The sequence below is a fragment of the Herpailurus yagouaroundi genome, unplaced genomic scaffold, assembly GCF_014898765.1.
Source record: "Herpailurus yagouaroundi ecotype Mexico unplaced genomic scaffold, PumYag 198, whole genome shotgun sequence".
In the NCBI taxonomy this organism is placed as follows: Eukaryota; Metazoa; Chordata; class Mammalia; order Carnivora; family Felidae; genus Herpailurus; species Herpailurus yagouaroundi.
This window is the reverse complement of record NW_024412429.1, coordinates 27584345-27603561: the sequence shown is the minus strand read 5'-3', so window position 1 is coordinate 27603561 and position 19217 is coordinate 27584345. Positions and strand designations below refer to the sequence as shown.

General features: G+C 41.5%; 2 protein-coding genes across 11 annotated transcripts in view; one reads left to right on the top strand and one right to left on the bottom strand.

The window, feature by feature from the left end:
* The window catches only part of LOC121013394 (60S ribosomal protein L17-like), a 7844-nt gene extending 3963 nt beyond the window's left edge, over positions 1 to 3881 (top strand). The window contains exon 3 of the mRNA XM_040449060.1: positions 3871 to 3881. The gene's annotated coding sequence lies outside the window, so the exon portion shown is untranslated. The remainder of the gene's footprint in view (positions 1 to 3870) is intronic.
* Positions 1 to 19217, bottom strand: part of NHSL1 (NHS like 1) — a 249591-nt gene that overhangs the window by 46652 nt on the left and 183722 nt on the right. The window lies entirely within an intron of this gene.

Sequence of the window (19217 nt, the reverse complement as noted above, 5' to 3'; positions counted from 1 at the left end):
CCCTCTCTCTCTGCCCCTCCCCCGTTCATGCTCTGTCTCTCTCTGTCTCAAAAATAAATAAACGTTAAAAAAAAATTAAAAAAAAAAAAAAAACTTCTCGCGCTAAGCTTCTTATAGATTCCTCAGCTGGAAGGGACATGAGAAGTCACGGATTACAATGCCCTCATTTTATTTTTAGTTCTCAACCTAACTTTGATGCCAAACAGGCTATAATCATCGAGTGGAATTTAATGTGAAGCCGGGTGGCAGTCTGAGCCATCTGCCAGACTACAGAGAAATACCTGGCACCAGCAAGTGGAAGGTAACCAGAAGCATGGCGCCCTGCTTCGCAGCAAGGCTGGGGCCGTCGGCTGCTCAGAGACCAGCGGTTCTCATCAAGGAGGGACCACTGTGCTAATTGCAATTACTCGGATCAGTGGGGGCAAGTGCAGCAAGAAAAGTATTAGTGGCTTTTTAAAGCCCCAAGATATTTCTTAGTACCCAGCCAGCACCTTAGAGGAGGGTTTGCCTTGCAAAAGGGTTCACTCACCACAGGGTACCTTTAAATATCCGGCTCATAAAGGAGTGTGAAATGTGTTTGGTTTGGGAAGGGTTCCCCTTCGCACAGCATGACAAGACTGTGCACCTAATGGCACCGAAGTAAAGTAGGGCATCTTCAGAGTTCCTCTGTAACAACACTAGGATCTGTGATTCTTCTCAGACAGGAGATGACGAACGGTCACTTGAGTGAAAGGATAAAAATTCTCCAACCGGGGGAAAAAAAGATCCTTACTCTCCTTTGCTACTTCACAGTGGGAGTGAATAAAGTTTCCAACCCAGAACTGCTAATCAGATTTTTAAAAACCCCATGGAAATAGTCATGAGGATCTTTTAGGATGTCAAACTAACTTTAAAAATGCATTATGTAATCACAAGATAGCTGCTTCAGTTGCTTAGGAACTAACTAATTTGTGGGCTCGGCTTGCAACCACTCTTAATATGGAGTAAAAGGGAAACTTTTTTTAAAAAATTCTGAAACTTCCAGAATACAACTTATTTTTAATAATGATTTATTCATATTAATCTCTTTTCAGTGAGAAATATCTTCACATTTTTTCCAACATTAATAAGTTTTCTAAAAAAAAAAATGTAAACAGAATGGTCAGAATTCTACTTTCCTTCTACCGAGAGAATATTACATAAAGCATGATTAGTGTTTTTCACTGTTCTGTGTAGTTTTGGGATTCTGTAAGTATTTGATTTGATTTTCTTTAATTAATTACCTTAAAGTTAGGAGAAAAAAGTAATACTCAGTAGTTTTGCATTTCATTAACTTGTGTTGCAAATTAACTCTTCTGTGGTCCTATCAGCTGACGTCTCCTAAGGATTCAGGGCGAACCTTGTGTAACAAACCAATAAACCACTTTAGAGGGAACACACCTCAACATAAAATGGGCCATGTATGAAAAACCCACAGCTAGCATCATATTCAGTGGCGAAGAACTGAGAGCTTTTCCTCTAAGATCAGGAACAAGACAAAGATGTCCACTTGTATTCAACATAGTACTGAAGGTCCTCGCCACAGAAATCAGATAAGAAAAAGAAATAAAAGGCATCCAAGTTGGTAAGGAAGAAGTAAAACTTTCCCTGTTTGCAGCCAACATGATACTATATACAGAAAGCCCTAAAGACTCCACCAAAAAACTACTAGAACTGATACATGCATTTAGTAACGTCACATAATACAAAATTAATTATGGAAATCTGCTGCATTTCTATACACTAATAATGAAGTAACAGAAAGAGAAATTAAGAAAACAATCTCATTGACAACTGTACCAAAAAAGAATAAAATATCTAGAAATAAACTTACCAAGTTGGTAAAAGATCTGTACTCCAAAAACAATAGAACACTGATGAGAGACTGAAGATGACACAAATAAATGGAAAGATATTCCACAGTCATGGATTGGGATAACTAATATTGTTAAAAAGTCCATGTTACCCAAAGCAATCTACAGATTTAATTCATTTCCTTTCAAAACACCAACAGCACTTTCCACAGTAGAATAAATAATCCTAAAATTTGCATGGAACCACAATAGTCTCAGAAGAGCCAAAACAATCATAAAAAAGAAGAAGAAAACTGGAAGTATCACAATCCCAGATTTCAAGATATACTACAAAACTATAGTAATCAAACCAGTATCATTCTGGCACAAAAGCAGAATTATAGATCAAGGGAACAGGATATAGAGTCCCAAAATAAACTCATGCTTTTATGGTCAACTAATCTCTGGCAAAGGAGGCAAGAATATGCAATGGGAAAAAGACAGTCTCTTTAACAAATGGTGCTGGGAAAACTGACAGCGACATGCAAAAGAATGAAACTAAACCACTTTCTTGTACCATACATAAAAATAAACTCAAAATGGATTAAAGACCTAAATGTGAGACCTGAAACCATAAAATTCCCAGGAGAAAACTTAGGCTGCAATTCCTTGACATCAGCCATAAAAACATTTTTCTAGACATGTCTGTCTCTTCTGGGAAGGGAAAGAAATGCAAAATTAAACTTTTGAGAGTACATCAAAATAAAAAGCCTTTGCACAGTGAAGGAAACCATCAAAAGAACAAAAAGGTAACCTACTGAATGGGAGAAGATATTTGTAACTGATATACCCAGTAATTGGTTAATATCCAAAACATATAAAGAACTTACACAATTCAACACCACCACCACCAACCCCCCCTGAAATAATCCAATTAAAAAATGGGCAGAGGATACACACAGACATTTTCCCAGAGAAGACATCCAGATGGCCAACAGACACATGAAAAGATGTTCAACATCACTCATCATCAGGGAAATGCAAATCAAAACTACAATGAGATATTACTTCACACCCATCGGAATGGCTAAAATAAAAAACTCAAGTGTTGTCACGGACATGGAGAAAAAGGAATCTGCATGCACTGTTGGTAGGAATGCAGACTGGTGCAGCCACTGTGGAAAACAGTATGGAGGTTCTTCAAAACATTAAAAATAGAATTAGCATAGGATCCAGTAATTCCACTCCTGAGTTTTTACGCAAAGAAAATGAAAATACTAATTTGAAGAGATATATGCACCCCTAAACTTACTGCAGCTTTATTTACAATAGCCAAATTATGGAAGCAACCCAAGTGTCCGTCAATCAATGAATGGATAAAGAAGTGGTGTGTTTGTGTTCGTGTTCGTGTGTGTGTGTACACACACACACACACACACACACACACACACACACACACACACACTGGAATACTATTCAGCCATAAAAAAGAATGAAATCTTGCCATTTGCAACAACATGAATGGATCTAGAGAGTATAATGCTAACTGAAGTCAGTCAGAGAAAGATAAATACCATATGATTTCACTCATATGTGGAATTTAAGACACAAAACAAATGAACAAAGGGAAAAAGAGACAAAAAGAAAAGACTCTTAAGCACAGAGAAAAAACTGGTAGTTAGCAGAGGGGAGGTGGGTTGGGATGGGTAAAATAGATGAAGGGAATTAAGAGGACACTTACTGTGATAAGCAACGAAGTAATGTATAGAATTGTTGAATCATTATATTGTACACTTGAAACTAATATAACACTGTATGTTAATTATACTTGAAATAGAAAAGTAAAGAGTTAAATGCAATCAGCCACACATATACACACACACACACAAAGTTACCACTTTGTATCTACTTATGTTATAATTCATTATTTTCAAATACTTGACAAACAAAACAAAATAAAAAGTGAAGGCTAAGGCCCTTTTTTATACATTTTTTAAGATTTTATTACTTTATTTTAAAGCTTACTTATTTTGAGAGAGAGAGAGAGAGAGAGAGAGAGAGAGAGTGTGTGTGTGTGTGTGTGTGTGTGTGTGTGTGTGTGTGTGCATGAGCAGAGGAGAGGCAGAGAGAGAGAGTGGGAGAGAGAGAGAGTGGGAGAGAGAGAGAATCCCAAGCAGGCTCTGTGCTGTCAGCAGTTTGTGAGATCATGACCTGAGTTGATATCAAGGGTCAGACTCTCAGACGACCAAGCCACCAGGTGCCCCTAAAGATTTTACTTTTAGGTAACTTCTACACCAAATGTGGGGATGGAACTCACAACCCTGAGATCAAGAGTTACATGCTCTACCAAAAAAAAAAAACAAAAAACTTACACACTCTACCAACTGAGCCAGCCAGGTGCCTCAAGCCAAGGCCCTTTTATTTTTTTATTTATTTATTTTTTCAACGTTTATTTATTTTTGGGACAGAGAGAGACAGAGCATGAACGGGGGAGGGGCAGAGAGAGAGGGAGACACAGAATGGGAAACAGGCTCCAGGCTCTGAGCCATCAGCCCAGAGCCTGACGCGGGGCTCGAACTCACGGACCGCGAGATCGTGACCTGGCTGAAGTCGGACGCTTAACCGACTGCGCCACCCAGGCGCCCCTAGCCAAGGCCCTTTTAAACGAAGTCCTTCTGTTGTACCAATTAGTCTTTTCCCCTCACTAATAGACCCTATAAGAAGTATAAGTTTAAAATTACAAGCTTTTATAATATTGAAAATCTTTTTCATGTATTGGGTACCCCATCAGATGTGTTTGAAAAGATTTCTTGCTGGAAAATAAGGAAGGGCTGTTGGGCTGGATCATCTCTAAAGCTGAGATGAGTTCTGATGTTTTTGGCAATATATTAAAAATAGCTGACACGACTGGGTACACATTACATCTTAAAAGACCAAAACACTGCAAAATTATTATCCATGAAAGTATGGAAATCTGGCAAATATTAGTACTTCCACCATCACGTTTTGAGCCTAGTTTAAGAGACAATGCCCCTTTTTTCCATAATGAAGTTTGTGTCACAGAAATGTTTAAATAGTGGGATGTCAACTGAATTAGGATGCCGGGTCTAAGGTGAGACTGGGCAACATACATTTATGGCAGATGACCAATGTCTTCAACTCTTATCAAATTTCTGAAATCTAATAAAGTCATCGAATTCCACTGTCACTTGTCTTATTCCAACGCTAGGGGAAATCTAGGAAAATCTCCTCTTGTCAAGTTGCAACAGCTCTCAGTTTCTAAAACCATGGCTTTGTTCATTAAATAGAGTTTATTGTCTGGAGAGTGAGATATAAGTAAGTGCAAGCCATCATGAACAAACAAAGACTTTTCCAACATTAAACTGAGAATAACTGCAAGGCAGAGCATACTTTAAAGCGAGCCAGGCCAGCAGCTACAGGCTAGAAATGAGATACTAAATGTAATGGAAGATCTACCTTTAACACATACTCCTCTTGCAACAGAAATTTGGACTAAAGCCGACCTATTGTTCTCACGGTACTGCTTGGAGAAAGGTATCACTGTTCGTTGTATCCTCTGGTTTCTCAACCATAAATTTCCTCCTCTTTCCTTTCATGTCAAACTATTTTCTTTAGTGCAAGAACAGTGGACAAACATTCCTTGCTAGACCAAAGTTTTAAGTACAGAAGAAAAAAATAACGTCATACCACTGGATGGTCATTTAACCGTCTTACGAATTTAAACCTTTCTTGGCATCCAAACTTTCATGTATTTCACTATATTAGACTGTTCATGTTGCTATTTTAGACATGTTAAAAGAGTCTATCTACTAAAGAGACTTGGGGGTACCTGTGTGGCTCAGTTGGTTGAGCATGTGACTTCGGCTCAGGCCATGATCTCACAGTTGTTGAGTTCGAGCCCCACATCAGGCTCTGCGCTGACAGCACGGAGCCTGCTTTGGATCCTCTGTCTCCCTCTCTCTCTCTGCGCCTCCCCTCTTGTGCGCTCTCTCTCAAAAATAAACAAACCTCTAAATAAAATAAATAAAATAAAGAGGCTTGGAGGAGTTGTTCAACGTAATCTTCTCTGCTGGAAATTCTCAATGAATTTCCATGCTCCATGCTTTTCAGTTTACTGAATCAGTCACAATTAGCTAGAATATGCAGCAGTTACAAATAGTTCCCAAACTTCAGTGGCTTCAGAAACTAGGAGAATCTTTGCTGCACACTGTCCTGGTATAAGTAGAGCTAGCAGGAACTCTGCTTAGCACAGTCACTTGGGGACTGGAAAGAGGGAAGTACCTGTCTTCATCGGTCACATGGCAGCACGGTGAGAACGTGGTGACTCTCACACTGGCTCCTAGGGCTTCTGCCAGAAAGCTTTACTTTCTTTACTGACTCTACTCTCATTTCTTTGGCCAAAATAAGCCATGTGACCATATCTAACTTCAGAGGGGACTAGAACGGGCAATCCTACCTCGTGAACAAGGAGGGAGAGGAGAATATTCAACAACTATTCAAGTGACTCTTCCAGACAGGGATAACGCTGAATCTCAGATTTTCCGGATCCCTGCTATGCTTATTTCATGTTTACTTCAATCCTTCTTGGATGAGGTTGAGAGGCTTTTGGTGGGGAATCTGCAACAGCAATGAAAAGCTACTCTCTGTGTTTCAGGAACAGGAAGTTAACTATTGGGAGGGATTCTACATGGAGAAGCAGTGGAGTGTCTGGAATCAAGACAGACCTGGCCGTACTAGGGGGCGTACTAACTGTGACGTCTAGGGGACAACGCTTGAACCTGCTGGAAACTCGGATTCCACCTCTGTAAAGCCAGGACTTTACTCAACTCAGTCTCGGAAGCTGTCATGAGATTCATTCAACAAACAACTCTGAGTGCGCTGCTCTCTGATGAGAGAGCTGAGATAAGGATATGTCAGAACTTTGCACAGGATACTCCCCATGGCCAGTACTCAGAAGATGGACACCGCTTCTGGAATCTACCACATAAACCATAACTACCTCAAACTCTTCTACTTTTAAAAGCCAGCGAGCAAGTCCGCAAGATGTGCTTGGCTGCACAATTCCTCAAGATACCACAATTTTACCAAGCCTTTGGCGATATCTTTACCAAAATATCATGAGGCTACATTTCTTTTCCTAAGAAGAAGTGTTAGGTACTCCTAACCCCCGGTACCTGTGAATGTGACCTTATCTGGAAATAGGGCTTTTCCAGATGTAATCATGTTAAAGTGAGGGCATTAGGCTGGGCCCTACTCCAACAAGACTTATGTCTTTATAAGAAGAGAAAACAGAGATCATGGGGCCATGTGGAGACACAGAAACATACAAACACAGAAGGAAAAAAGCCCGTGAAGACAGAGGTAGAGATTAGGAGTGATGTAGCCATAAGCCAAGGAATTCCCAGAGCCCCCAGAAGCTGGAAGGGCAGGAAGGGATTCTCCCCTCGAGGTCGGTGGGAGCACGACCCCATTGACACTTTGATTTCGGATTTCTAAGAGAAAAATAAAGCAAGGAAGGGAATAGGGACTAGCATTTGTAGCAGGTCTCACTGAGCGGTGATTTCTGAGCAAAGAAAGTATGTCCCGTCAACCTGAGAAAGAACTAGAGAAAAGTACAGTTTGGGGTGAGAACAGGAGACAAGGCCAGATAGGTAAACAAGGGACAGACTATGTTAGGGCCTTGAGGGTTCTAAGGACTCTGGCTTTTACCATGAGGCCAAGGGACAGCCTCTGGAGACTTGGAACAGAGAAGTGACATGATCTTACTTGCATTTATCACCTTCTTCCTGCTTACCCACTTCCCCAAGATGCCAGGACTCAGCTCAAAGTCCTGATACTGACACATATATTCCAAATAAACCACAATAGGAGCTTGATTGTTATCTACAGGAGGAGAAAGCCAATCAATCATTCAGTGATGCCAGTAAAAGTACATGGACATTTTTATCACCGAATGGTATAATGCACCAGAGTTGATTGTTTCATATTTATAAATCTATAAGAGAAAACATACACATAGCGAAAAATTTCCTGAATTTATTATAAAGAGTTTGAAATATACTCAAAGAGAACAAAGTTCTTACCTTAAATAAATGGCTAATAAGCCCGACTTGCTTAAATGAGAGGGAAAAGGAGGAACAGTAGAAGGAGAGGAGACACTGGGGTCTTCTAGTCCCCAAAGAAATGATATCGTATGATAAGGGGATGCTAAAAGGAAAAAAGTGAGGGGCGCCCTGGGTGGCTCAGTTGGTTATGTGTCTGACTTTGGCTCAGGTCATGATCTCATGGTTTGTGGGTTTGAGCCGCATATTGGGCTCTACACTGACAGTGCAAAGCCTGCTTGGGATTCTCTCTCTCCCCCGCTCTCTCTGCCCCTCCACAACTCATGCTTTCTCTCTCTCTTCATAAATGAATGAATGAATGAATGAATGAATGGATGGATAAACAAACAAACAAACAAACGAGGAAAAAAAGTGAGAAGTCTGCTGACTTGTTAGGCTGTGTGAAAAAGAAGGGAAGAGGGGAGCCTGAGTGGCTCAGTCGGGTAAGTGTTTGACTTCGGCTCAGGTCATGATTTCATGGTCTGTGAGTTCAAGCCCCTCATTGGGCTCTGTGCTGACAGCCTGGAGCCTGCTCTTGGACTTTCTGTCTCCCTCTCTCTCTGCCCTTCCCCCACTAGTGCTCTCTCTCTCTCTCTCTCTCTCTCTGAAAGATAAACAAACATTAAAAAAAAAAAAAAGAAGTGAAGGAATGATGAAGGAAGTATTTGAAATAAGCACTGCTATAGTAAAAGCCAGAAGGCACAGATAAGAATATTGTCATTCCTCAAGTCATATGGGTCGTGTTGGTGCGTCCAGGTATGAACTGCCAGGAAAGTTCTGGAACATTCAAGTCAAAAGACCAATTCTGGTACTCCACAACAGCAGAGCATTCTAGACATGCCATATTTTATTTTATTTTTTATAAGCTTTTATTTAAATTCTAGTTAGTTAAGATATAGTGTAATATTGGTTTATGGAGTAGAATTTAGTGATTCATCACTTACATATAACACCCAGTGATCATCAAAACATAGGCATACCATATTTTAAAATCTAAATGTGGTTTCTTTTAACACATTAAATCTTTCATAATCCTCCTACTATAATCCAAGGTCATTGAAATTGGGAGGATTCTACTTCCAAAATTAATTATAAAAATAATAGTCATGAGGTGCTGCTTCAGTGAGGATGTCCTATGATGAACCATAGTCTAAAAAAGTCCTTTTTTCAGATCACTGATTTTTAAAGCCATACTAATGACACTAAATAAATGCATTATTTTCTAAACTGGAAGCCCTTGGCCATCATTATTTGATCCGTGTTTAAAGTATTTCTGTGGGAATTGAAAGAGAACAAATACTATATGTGTCTTATGGATTATGAAACCCAGGTATAAAGTTTCTGGAAGATCCAGGTTTACAAACTTCTTTCCCAATTATTTATCCATCAGATTATCAACAAAAGGGGAAAAGGCCAGTTCTATGATCTATCTTTGTCCATTAGTGGAGAACTAAGGACACATAAGACTATAAACATGCATGCTTAAATGAAAATCAATTCCAGTCCAACAGCTGTATTGGGTATTAGACAGCTAATCTAATTTGAGCTTTCAAGCAAGCACACAGGAAAAATCTGTCGCATTCAAACGCTGCACTTCGCAACCATTAGGGAATTTATTTTCTTAAGAAAATTAAACCAAAACGCATTTTAAAATAGAAGTGATTCACCTTCTAGCTCATTAATTTATTGGGTTTGGCAGCACTGGAAAAGAAAAAAAATCTTACTCATACTGTGGTTCACATTCTGCCTTGCCAATCAGGCCCAGTGGATGTTTCAAAAAATACATCCGGATTTTCTGCAAATTCTTTGAAACAGCTGAACTTCAATTTATTTAAATTGTTTTTAAGAATAAAAAATTAGAATGATTAAGAGATTATAGACGTTCAGACGTTTTTAGGTTCCTTGGTTATTTATAGCCTACCAAGTGAGCTGAAAAGCTGTGTAAAATCTTAAAGACATTATGAATTTATTATAGATCTTGGATATGGGTATTTTCCTAGATAATTTGGTTGCAATTTTAAAGGATAGATTTCAAAGAAATATGCCCTTTGGTTTAGTATTAGACTAATGATTGGTTCTTTTCTTCCCTCCCCTCTTTAAAGTAAGAATTTTTATATAGTTTTACAGTAATATTTATAATGGCATAAAAGCATACTGTTTATATATGGAGTAGTAAACCCAAATTTATCTTCCAACAAATGCATAGGTGAGTCCATAAGATCACTTCTTTGCCAGAGTCATCATTTCAATAATACTTAGCATCCAATGCACCATAAAACATGAAAAGATAAAGAGGAAATGCATGGCTTTAATGATTAAGCCCAAGCCTCTCTAAAAGTTCTGAAAACAAATGTCTCCTCTCTTAATGGTGCATGTAAGGCAAAATGTCCCAGGTGCTAGCATATCATTTGCTTAACTGGGTAAGAAAGAAAGAAGGCCAATCAGGAAATATGCCAAGTATCACCGAGTGTCAAGGAAAAGGGAGCTCCCTTGAAAGGAATGAGTTTCAATTTGCATAAGTCACCTTCTGCTAACAGCCAGAGTGATGAAAAGCAGCCGTCCAGAGCTCAAACCCTGCATGTGAACAGTTATGTGTTCAAATCCTAGCTTGTAATGAGCTAGTGCAGCAGAAGGGATACTTCCAACTTTCAAGGGGCCTCGCTGATGGAGAAACAAGTTCACATGGCAACTTACAGAGCCAAGGTTTTCCAAGGTAAGGTGCCTCAGAACCACCTGGAGGGCTTGTTGAACCCACTGCTGGCCCCACTTCCAGAGTGTCGGACTCACTAGGTCTGGGGTGGGGCCAGAGAACTTGCATTTCTAGTACATTCCCAAGTGATGCTGATACTGCTGGTCTGAGAGCCACAGTAGGAGAAAAGACGGAAACAGAATTTGGATCATTTGAGACTTCTTACATATTCCAAGCGAGAAATGCCAAAAGGCCCGAGGGGAAAAGAGGGTTGATCTGTTTCTTTTATTATGTCACAAGTGATTCACACTCACTCACAGAATAACTTCAGAAGATGAAGAAGACTTTAGCTTCTGGTAGGGGTCAATGAGGAGGGGAGGAATGCTAAACGTGGCATCTGCTTTTAGTTCCTCAAGAACACTGGTTTGTTTCAGAAAAAGCTTTGACTTTGCTACTGCAAGTACCTTGCACATCGAGCCTCCCTTAAAATGCTTGAAGAGTTCCTGCTTTAAACATCCCTCTCCAGCTCCAACACAGGAGGGAGCTTCAGGCGGCCACCACCTCTCACCTGAGTTCTGTGCTAATCCCCACCCAGTCTCCTGCTTCCACCCTGGCACCCATGTGGTGAACCTTTAACACAGAACCCGACTGAGCCACTTAAAAACGATGAATCAGATTATTTCACTCCAGAGTTCAAACCTCTCCAGTGGCTTCCCAGGACCTGAAAGTAAAAGCCAATCTCCTCCCAATGGTTTCTAAGCCCTGCATGATCTGATTCTGTGTGGGTGGCTAGCAGGGGCTCGGTGAGTTCATTAAATGAATGAACAAACAGCACTTGAAAGGGTACTGTGATTACACAATAGAGGTCCCGCCCCATTCCTCTCCCAGTGTATTTTATCATTGAACACGCTTTCCACTGTAATAAACCCAAGGCATATGACCTGCCTCATCTATACTGGCCATGTCACCAATGTTTATTAAGCACAACTGGGGAGCAAGGGCTGGGGCCAGTATCGATACAGAACTTAATGGGGGAGGGGCCCCGATCATATGTTCAAAAAGTAAAAGGATGAGGGAAAAGCAGGTAGGAAGAGAATGAGGTAGGGAAGACGACGTCCAGGGCTCAATCGGTGTTTTCTATCCAAGGAAATTTATTAGTTTCAGTAGAATTTCAGGGAAACGGATCAAATCCAGTATTCAAAACCTAACTGTATCATGGACAACGCCCAAGAGATTTCTGGTGAGATATAACCAGAGAAAGCTCCCAGAAGTTTTGGGTAGGAGTAGGGTAGAAGACGGGATATGGTAATAGAATGAATGCCTTTGTTCTTTTTTTTTTTTTTTTAATTTTTAAATATTTATTTATTTTTGAGAGAGACACAGAGCACAAGCAGGGGAAGGGCAGAGAGAGAGGGAAACACAGAACCGAAGCAGGCTCCAGGCTCTGAGCTGTCAGCACAGAGCTGGATGTGGGGCTTGAACTCAGAAACATGAGATCATGACCTGAGTTGAAGTCAGATGCTTAACTGACTGAGCCATCCAGGTGCCCCTGGAATGGACGCCTTTGAAATGGATAGGTTTCTTTGCCAAGGGAGGAAAAAATAAAAATAAAAAATGACAGGCAAACTGCAGAATTCATACCCTTAAAAATTATTTTACCACAATTCCACATGACTTCCTATGTCAGTCTACACAGTGGACTTGGGGAAATAAAGTGATCAGGATAGGGAAAGATAGAGCACCGCAGAGAGAAAATGCACAATTGTGTCATCAGCCCAAGAGTCAAACAGGAAATGAGTTTGCTGACTAACGTATTAACGTGTATTGGAAAGAACCACTCCCTTCCTGATCCTGGGACCAATATCTCCCTCACTGACTTTAAACAACCACAGGCAATTTCACTTCATGTAGATAGGTTTTAAAAAGGTCATTTTGACGAGGATCCTCCCTCTATGGTTACTTTCTCTTAGGAATAGAAACCTCCAAAAAAAAAAAAAAAAATAGGAATTAAGTATTAAGACTGAAGCAGCTGGAAAAAACTGTTAGCTTTATTTTTCACTGCAAACCACGGACAGATTTATCCTTAAAGGTTATTGGCCGTTATAGAAAACTGATTGCTAACATTTCTTCTCACATCCCCAAATTAATTCAAGGAGCATCAAAGAACTCAATCTGATTGGAATGAAAGCTAACGCTTTCTGGTGCCCATGATTAATGTGAGCATGTGAAGAGTTTGCCAGCCCCAGCTGAGTGGCACCACAGCTCAGCCAAACTGGAGGGGATCTCGTTTCACTTTAGAATGAGAAAGCCCTATCACTGGCCGTAGCGGAGCATCACCAAGGTTACTCAATATCAAATAGCCTGCAAAGATTCTAAACCAACAGCGGAGACTTCAGTTGTACACAGAGTGATAACGAGCCTTATCCACCGCACCTTCAATGTAGCATTTTTATGCTGTACTGAGTGAAATATAGAGGCCACTCAAGTTACTCACTTTATCAGGAATTAAAATAGAATTGCTGAAACAGCAGACTGGCTATGGACACAAAAACAACACAAAAAGCCTTTTGTTTAAACAATCCATAGTGCTTTGTTAAGACCTGGATCATTTAAATGACTGTCTTTGCTTTTCTATCTTTTGTGTGTTGCTTACCATTAAAAAAAAAAAAAAAAAAAAAAGGCCACATGTCTCTTAACCTACTGAAAAAGCAAGGATTGTTCATTTTCCCCTGGCTCTTGCATCAGACTTCCCGCTCACAGGTTAACTACCCTTTCAGGGTTACCACACTCAGAATAGTTGGTATTATAAAAAAAATTCCCTGAGCCATCAAATCCAGCAAGAGAAGTTAAACCACCCCTTTGGTATATCATTTCCATTCTGTTGATTCCTTATTTTTGTCTTTGCGCTTCTCTTTCCTCAGTAGATAATCTAGCCCACTGTTTGATCAAGTCAGACAACCTTCCCTAAGGACAAAAATTCCAAAAGACGTTTAACGAAATTAAGGAAAATTAACGAAATTTAATGAAATTAACCAAACATTAAAAAAAAAAAGCTTTTAATAACAATCACATGAACTTTTGTCTTTGAAAGATCAACCTAATTAAATTCACAAGCGCTGAACAAGAGCACCAAATGAAGTCATTCTTCTCACCAAAGCACTTGCAATATTGTAGCAACAGAGCGGGGGCCACATTTCTGTCAAGTCTCCAACACCACCTAATGAACGACTTCACCATTTCTTTTGCTCCGTCTCAAAACTTGCCCCAATTGTCTGTCTAGGAGACACAGGTGGAAACCTGACACCCCCCCCCCCCCCCCGTGCCCCTGAGTTCACCGCCTACTACTGCCGCCTCCTCAGGGAACATCCTCCCCATTCTCTGTTTGTATCCGCCATCTTTCCCCCTCCTCATGGGCTCCTGTTGTCTACGACCATGTTTCAATTGGCTCTGATTTTTAAAACCATAATATTACCTCTATCTGGCCATTACCTCAAAATACAGTTCCCTTTCTGTTTTGCTGACATCATTTATCCTACTTCATTTCTCAAAAGCTTACTTGTATTGTTTTTCTGCTTATAAGAATAATTTTTCTCTCATGAAGTCTGGCTTCTTCCATCCAAAGCTTTCTTTGGAACTGCTCTTTGGAAGGTCACCAGTGGCAGCCTAAGGACCAATTTAGTAGCCTTTCTTCAGACTCTCTCCCTATCTGTGAGTCTCATGAGGACTGCCCATCCTGACCTGACTTTCCTCTTCCCCAACTACTCTTTTACCAACTTCTCTTTCCCAGCCCCCTAAAATAGAGGCTTCTGGGCTCAACCCTACACTATCCCAATTCTCTATCTCCTCTCTCCTGCATTTCCACCCCTTGTCTTGTGGCTTCGGCTCTCACCTCCTGAGTTCCAGGTGACCTTTCCAGGACTTTCACAAACACAACAGTGCTTACAGTCCAACAAGATACCAAACACAGAAAAAGAGAAGCTTTTAAATAACATTACCATTTGTCTTTGAAAAGTCAACCTAATTAAGTAAAGCACCAGACTGTGTGCTGGGGTCACACAAAAGACAAGGAAAGGTCCTGCTGCCAACGGTGTTGCTGTCAGGCAGGGAGATAAACGAGTAAATGCAATTACACAGCGCAGAGCAAGCAGCTTAATGGAGAACTATAAGGTTTTGTGGGAATGTGTGGAAAAGTGTAGAAGGCTTGCCCAAGTCTGCCCTGGGGAGTCCAGGTACCTACTGTGGGGACTCTTACAGGGGAACAGGAGTTGGCCAGGTGTAAGAGGTTAGAATACAAAAGGGAGAAGGACCAGACTGGGACACGCAGCGGAGAAAGGAAGGACAAGACGAGTTCGCATTCCGACACAAGGACTTTATCCGTATAGGTGAAGGCACAGGTGAGAACCTGGGCGGAGGGGTAGAGAAGCATGGGGGAGAAACGGTGAGCTGGCAGGTGACGCTGGACTGAGACCGGGGGCAGATCAAGACAGTTCTCAGATGCTAAGGAGCCGAGGTTTCATCCTGTCTGTGAGAGGAGCTCTTAGGGAATGTTTAACAAAGAAGAGAAACGATCAGATTTATGTTTCAAAGACAACCTCCAGGGGCAGGGGCGAGGCTTAGTGATACCCCCCTCATCCACCTTGTCACTCATGAATATATCCTCTCTCTCTGGCTAGCTTTAAGCTTCCAGTGAAAGCAGCAATATCATTCATTCAGCTTTGACTCGGCTGCAATGTTCGGCCTTGTGCTTCACCTGCAGGATGCACTTAGAACATTTTTGTGTCAACACAAACGCAGATTTTTGATAACCCGGTCTGTCGCATCTTATGCTCAGCAGTAAGTTCTATCTTTGTTATTTTTTTTAAGCTTATATCTTTTGAGGGGGTGGGGGAGGGGGAGAGAGAAGAGGAGAGAGAGAACCTCAAGCAGGCTCTGCCCTGTCAGTGCAGAGCCCAACTCAGTGCTCGAACTCACGAACCCACGAGACCATGACCTGAGCCGAAATCTAGAGTCGGATGCTTAACCGACTGAGCCACCCAGGCGCTCCTGTCTTTGTGTCAGTAAACTTCACATGCATCACCCTTAAGCAGTTAAGTACTGGGAGGCCAATCAGAACTCTTGAGCTCCGAAGGGAACTTAGACATCAGCTGTTGTTTCCCAGAGGAGGAAGCCAAGGACAAAAACGAGACACGGTTTTCTAAAACCCCACGGGATACTGGCCGCACTCGCATCAGAAGTCTGGCCTCTCATCTCTTGTTCTTGACTGGTTAATGACAACGGAACAAAATGGCAATGCTGCTCTGTTTTAGGAAAGATGAAACAATATATTCCCTACCCGTGTTCAGTGGCTTTTTCAGAATATATCACTCTCCCCACCTGAAATCTAGACCTATTTGTGTGTAAACTAGAAAAGAAGTTAAAATTCTGTATGAACGAGTGTACGTAATTGAACATTTCTTACTTATCAAATATTAAAAATAACCTTCCTTTAACCAGTGATTCCTCCCCTTCTCCTTCTACCTATCAATCCCTAAGGATTCTTCAGGAAGTATACAAGTAATGACCAAAGAGTAGGCTCAGTGCTGAATCATTGGTCCCCTTATCTTTCCCTTATCCCTTCTACACCCTGTGCCTGTTTTTTTGTTTTTAAGTCCATCGAGGTACTGATGACATATTAGAGTTCTAAAAAAACACACCAAACGCCATTAGGATGAAATGGACAGTTACAGACACTTGTCACACCCGATGTCCCATGATGGAGCTTCCTCCCTGTACTTCTCTTAAACTTACTTGAGCTTCAGTGAAATCAGGACTGAGTGAAGAGAGTTCCAGAGCAACAGAGAAGCCCCACCTTCAGGCACAAGCTAACACGCAATCCCTAAGTGAATCAGCTAACGAAACCGAACTTGTCATGGGCCTTTGGATTCCGACTGAGCCCTGGCCCTATGACCTTTCTTTCCTTTTTAAAATTTTTTGATGTTTACTTTTGAGACAGAGAGAGAGAGAGAGAGAGAGAGAGGGACACACACAGAGCGTGAGTGGAGGAGGGGCAGAGAGAGGGAGACACAGAATCCGAAGCAGGCTCCAGGCTCTGAGCTGTCAGCACCAGAGCCCGATGTGGGGCTCGAGCTCAGGAAACCACGAGATCATGACCTGAGCTGAAGTCGGACGCTTACCAACTAAGCCACCCAGCTGCCTGTCCCTGTGACCTTTCTGAACGGTGAGGACAAGCATCCAAGCGGTATGTCTTCTCGGAGCCCTCAGGATCGGAGATCTGAACAGGCCGGCATGGGCTGAGCAAGAAACCCGATTTCAAATCCTGACCTAGTCATCTGTCAACTGCAAAGTAGCTATAAGATAATCCCATCTCTTCTCTGGGCCTTGGTTTACTTACCTACAAAATGAAGAGGGGGTTATTAATCAGAGGATGTGGGAGGGCCCTTCCAGCTCTAGCAGTCCCGACATCTTTCAGAGGTGGATGGAGGGTGGGAGAAAAAGGCACCTTGCTTATGTGAATGAAATGAACCTCGGGGTCAAGTGCCTGTGGCTGTCCCTGTCATCTGACCGTGTTTCTTGTTTTGTTCCTCTTTCCCTCCTCCCCACAGCGCATCTCTGGAGCATAGTGGATAGAAGGGAAGGCAGCAGCTAAATCACGACAGGACATCAGTTGGGAAAGAGGGCTGAGATTTATAAAATCTCCTTTGTATTCCCTTGCACTTAAATGAAAATCCACCCTGCCCTCCACAAACAGTGCTTCCAGCTTAAGGGGTGGGAGCTTTGAGGTACTTTACAAAAGTAAGTTCATTTTATTCCCACAAACACAGACACTGTGGTCTTTCTTTTACAGATGAGAAAACAAGTTCAAAATGTTGAAGAAATAAACTCAAAATTCAACTCAAATCATAGATGCCGAGTACATAACAGGCAGGATTTGAACCTAGACATGTCCCGTGCTATTTTTTTTTTTTTTTCCAATATCCCCATGCTCTTTTCATTACACCTGGATTTTTCCTGTTGGAAAGCAAGAAGAACAGGAGGTTTCTAGAGGTTAGGCCACATTCTACTTTTTGACCAGGGTAATGGTTACATTGATATTTACTTCACAGTTATTTGTTACATGGCAGATGTTTTATGTACTTGCATGACATGTCATAACTTTTAAAAAGTGACCAAAAAGAAAAAGAATTCAAGGTTTGGCCCAGGTGGGCAAAGCAAGATGTTCACCTTGAGTGTGTCCAAGATGGTGAATGGACACACCATTCCAGAAGACAGAGCTCTCAGTCAACATCCACAAGCCTCCATCTACAAACAGGCCTGTGCAAGGGGCCACAGGACCCCCAAGAGGAGCATCTATAGCCAAAGCCACAGGGCATCTGGGATCCCCAAGTGACCCACGTGCCAAGGCGCCTCATCAAACCCAAGAGAATCTCACAACCTCTCCCAGAACAGACTCATCTAAGCCAAAAGCGAACTAGGAGGCTCCTTGCCAATGGAAGGTAGATGCAGTGTCCCTTAGATAACGTCTGTGTGTCAGGAACGACCAGCGGAACCTGGCTGGAACTACTTGAAAACTTGTTCGTGATTTTAAGAAAGGTGCACCGTTCTCCAGTGTTGAACAGGTTGGTGTGTGTACTATTGTTTTTAACCACTTGGTACAAACAGTCATTTCTTCACACTGCAAATCTTCAGTTCCCGTAATAAATATAACCAACCGCTGACTGAATTCACACAGGTCAGATCCCTGCACTCACACTTCTAATTCTAGAACCACAGAGCAGGCTAACCTGCTAAAATGCATTTCTTCAGGGAGGATATAGCTGTGACTAGAGAACATTTTTGATACAACAACAGATGCTCTGTGAACTAATTCTGGCAGGGGTGGACACAGACACAGTAACTAAACTGCCTGTTAAACATACTGTGAGAAATTATGTTTCTCTCTCTCTCTCTCTCTCTCAGGTTGGGCTTTCAGGGGAGGGAGGCTTGAAAATAAGGTGTCTTTATCTCAGCCCTTAATATGCTCATAATTGTCGAATGGGGTCTACACTTACAAAAAAATAAAATCTGAAGCTTTCATCAAGGCCCCATCCCTCAACTCCACTTTTCCTATTTAGTGTGGCCCTTTTAATGATGCTAAAGATCATCCAGATAAAACTTTAGTTAAGTATATGTGACTCATCATCACATCCAACTCTGATAAAGTTTATGAACTGTTTAAACAACTATGGAGATTAAAAGGTAGAATTCTTCTGGAAATTCAGTTAAAAACTAAGTGAATTCTTTACAGATAAGGGGACCCATCTTTAGAAATTAACTCTTCATTGTCAGCCAGATGTCCTGTTAACCAAATATCAGAATACCATTGATAAATCTAGGTACATGGGGGCACCTGGGTGGCTCAGTCGGTTAAACGTCCGACTTTGACTCAGGTCATGATCTCACGGTTCGTGGGTCCGAGCTCCGCGTCAGACTCTGTGCTGACAGCTCAGAGCCTGGAGCCTGCTTCGGATTCTGCGTCTCCTTTTCTCTCTCTCTCTCTCTGCCCCTCCCCCACTCATGCTCTGTCTCTCTCTGTCTCTCAAAAATAATAAATAAATG